The 3,793-nt window shown below is 58.1% G+C and overlaps 1 protein-coding gene across 1 annotated transcript in view; it reads left to right on the top strand.

Annotated features, from left to right (window-relative positions):
- The window catches only part of TWIST2 (twist family bHLH transcription factor 2), a 49,376-nt gene extending 46,189 nt beyond the window's left edge, over positions 1 to 3,187 (top strand). Inside the window, exon 2 of the mRNA XM_049614557.1 lies at positions 2,494 to 3,187. The gene's annotated coding sequence lies outside the window, so the exon portion shown is untranslated. The remainder of the gene's footprint in view (positions 1 to 2,493) is intronic.
- Positions 3,188 to 3,793: the final 606 nt, after the last annotated feature.

The following is a 3,793-nucleotide window of genomic DNA, read 5'->3' as shown; positions in this document are numbered from 1 at the left end:
GGGGGGTAGATATGTGGTTGGTAGGTGGGTAGATGGATGGATGCCTGGCTGGGTGGGTGGGCAGATAAGCGGATGGATGGAAGGAAGGAAGGGTGGGGAGGGGGGTAGATATGTGAAAGGTGGGTGGATGGACGGATGGATGGTGGGTACATGGCTGGATGGATGGCCTTTTAATAAAATCTTCCCCCTGAAGCCCCTGCCTCACCTTTTGGAGGATTTTTATTGGTGTTTCCCTCCCTGGGTTAGGTCCTGGAATTAATAGTCAACTAAGACCCTTTACTGCATATTCGTGCCCAAGGGTCTGGTGTGGCAGAGAGGAGCAAAGTCACCCTCTCAGTGTAGTCGCTGTCCCGCCGCTCTGCCCGTCACCACCCCCCCACCCCTCTCTGCAAGGCAGACAGATGTGGGGAGTGAACTACGGACAGGGCACACGCATATGGTTTCAGGTGGCTGTTACACGCGGGAGGCAGTCCTGGGCCCCACATGTTTTACATTTGTTGCTGAGAACGCTGCCCATGTCAGCAGACATGGCTAGGGTCAGGGTGACATCAGGGGGGCCAGGCCCACAGGGTCTCGGTCAAGAAGACGAATGAACCTGCTCATTTCTGCCTGAGCCCTGGGCCCCACGGGTACACGAAGCAGCCCTGAAACTCACCACTACTGGGGGACGGCCTCTGTCATTTTTGGCTTTTCACGGATGATACTGTATTTCCCCTTGGAGGGTTGGTGCGGCTCATATATCAAAAACTGTTGTAATTATTTCCTCCCTCTGAGGAAGGCTTCCATTTACCTTTCTCTAGCTGCCCCCCTTATTAATTATCTAATTACAACCACATTCTCCAAGAGAGAGCAGCCTTTGACTTTCTGCCCAGGACCACTTAGAAAGGCGTACATATTTGGAGTGCTCTGGGCTCGAAAGAAAAGACGTGTGTGTGTGTGTGTGTGTGTGTGTGCATGTTTTCACACACATGAGTTTCTTTCAGGGAAAATGTGTCTTAAACTTCTTAGCCCTTTGTCTTGGCCCAGCGGGGCTTTCTAGAATTCTCCAGGGACCTGGGGGAAGGGAGTTGGGGGTGCAGGGAGAGGGGGAAGCTTCCTGCTTGCAACTGCCCAGTAGTATGAGGGACACACACTCACACTCACGTGCACACCCACAACACACTGCGGAAGTTGTCACCCATCACCGGATCAAAGATCCTGCTGTGTTTTTGTACCCTTACACATCACGGTCCCAGGACCTGGGGTGCCTGATCTTGACTTCTTATCCTGGAGGGAAGTTCCTACAGGGACCCTCCTCTCAGCCTTCTCCTTGGTAAAGCCATTCCTGACTCCTCCCCACCCCCAGCCCCGGCCACAGCGCATCGGGGGCAGGGGAAAGGCCTGCCTCAAGCATCGTTTTGCCCCCAGGACCAGGTGGCCCCAGCACATAGACGACTCTGATGAATGGACTTGCCTCCTTTGGTTATGAAGTTGATCTGGTTATTTCTTTGTTCTCCAGATGAGGAGGTGTGCGCTGTGCGCACCGGGCCCTGGGGTAGGCGGTAAAGATCACGGGGAGCCAGAGTGCCCACCAGCCAGTCTAAAGAATCCCTAACAAAGTTCAGGGGCTCCTGGGAAGGATGACATAGGTCGGGATTGGTTGCAAGCTGCCAAGCGTTCTGTGGGACGGGGGTCCTGCGGGACGAGGCCATCAGCAGCCCTCGGCCCCAGAACAGCCGGTGCCGGGCTGGAAGCGGCCCTGGCCGCGAGCTGCCCCCTGGAGCGAGGTGTGGGGCCCAGCCGTCCTCGCCCTTGGCACCTGAAGCACCTTTGCAGCAGGCCGACAGGCCCTGAGCAGACGCCCGTGCCCAGCAGCAGGACCCCCGTCTTCCTGGGCTTCCCACTACCGTGACTGGTGACTGTGGCTCACAGCGGCCACGTCTGTCTACGGTCTGGAGATCACACCCCGCCCGAGCTTCTTTCCGGGAAGCACGTCCTCTCGAGCGGGACTCGTGGGCGCGGTCCGGGGACCCCACCGCTGGGTCCCTTGCGCGTGCTCCCTCTCACTGCCTCTCCATCGGGTCTCTGTCCTAACCCCGCCACGTTCCAGGCGACGAGGCCCCCTGGGTGAGCCCACTTTCCTCACAGGAAGGCCGCGGCGGTTCTGGGAGAGCGTGGCCCCTCGTCCGTGGGCTGGGCTCCTGACCTGGCGCCTCGCCGGCCGGTCCCACGGTCAAGCAGGGGGGCTGGGAGGGGGCGCTCTGGGTGGCCCCTGGACACACTCTTTCAACAGGACGCTGTGCACGTCACACGCACGCTCCGGCAGACCCTTACACGCGCTTGCGGGCCCTCAGAGACGGGACGGTTGTGTGCCCTGATCACGGTGGGGGGCGCCGGGATCCACGCGTGATGAGAGGGCCTAGGACCGCACACACACATCACAGACACACACACACACACACACGCACACCTGCATGCAGTGAGGGCTCACGCTCCCTCTCCCTTGTCTTCCAGGCTGTCCTGCGGGGCCGAGGCCCAAGTGGAATCGGGGCACCTCCACGTCTGTCACTTCTGACACCTGTGCAACCTCAAGGGGCCCAGCTCTGCCCCCGGCACAGCGTCCAGACACGGGGACAGCAGCGGCTTGGATAGAGGACCCCGGGCCGCACACCTCCTCCCCCGAGACGGTCCCTGCTGGTGACATGGTCATTATCGTCCTTGCCACTGTTTGGATTTTCCTTCTGGGTTTTTTTTTTGTTTTTTTTTGTTTTTGGCGGGGAGGGGGGATTTGTTCTTTCTGAAAATCTCTACATTCAGGAACATATTTACGAGGATTTAAATTTTGGATTTGTATTTCCCTTTAAGTGCCTTTTTAATGTATATTTTTTTAATAAAACAGAAATGCATTCCTGTACAACTCTGTTTAAACTGGACCAAGGCTCTCAGACAAAGAACCTCGCATGCCCCCCCCCCCCCCCCCCCCCAGCCTCTGCATGATCGTTCCAAGCAAGCCTGGACTCCTTCTCACCCCTCGCCTCTCTCTCTCTCTCTCTCTCTTGTGATTTGCTCAGCTAACCATTTTTTAAAATATTTTCTGTTTCAGTGTATATGTTGCTTATTTGTTTTATTTATTGAGATGTTTTTAACAAGCTCGGTGACTGCAACGTGGCTGTGTACCCTGCCCCCTCCCAGGAATAATAAAGATGTCCCTGCAGCCCGGCCTTCCCTCTCCTCTTCTGTACTTTGCAGCAAGGAATCGGCCCGAGAAACGTGGACCAGGTCACAGAGTTGACCGCTGCTTCGCTTTAGAAGGGACAAGAGAGGCTGTGAGGCAGTGTGCCACGGGTAGTTGTACAACTTTCTAGAAGCTGCCATCCCTGACGCGGTGCAGAGGGCAATGGACGCAGGCCTGGGAAATCGGGTGAGGCTGGCCTGGGCCCCTCCGTGCGTCTGGCCGCCCCCAAAGCCCCCCCGGGGCTAGACAGCACCGCTGTCCAGACCTCCTCCTGCCTGTGACGTGGAGACTGTGCATCCTGCGTCCATCCCCGTTCCGAGGCCGAGGCCGGCACTCCCCCTCACCCCCCGCCACCCCTGGCTCTGCAGAGCCTTCCCCACAGCCTCACCCCCACACCCATGCCCCTCCCTCACGTTCCCAGAAGGGGCCAGACTGCTCTGAATACGTCTAACCCTGGGCCCCGCGTGCAGCTGTCCGGCCCCCCAGAGCCTTGTGCACTCAGCAGGGGGAGGTTAAGGAAGGAGCACCTGTATCTCCAGGGGAGCTCGGAGCCCTTGCCCAGAAACCCCAGAAGGGCCA

The sequence above is a fragment of the Panthera uncia genome (assembly GCF_023721935.1).
Source record: "Panthera uncia isolate 11264 chromosome C1 unlocalized genomic scaffold, Puncia_PCG_1.0 HiC_scaffold_3, whole genome shotgun sequence".
NCBI lineage: Eukaryota > Metazoa > Chordata > Mammalia > Carnivora > Felidae > Panthera > Panthera uncia.
The sequence above is the reverse complement of the archived record's forward strand: the minus strand, read 5'-3'. Positions and strand labels throughout refer to the sequence as shown.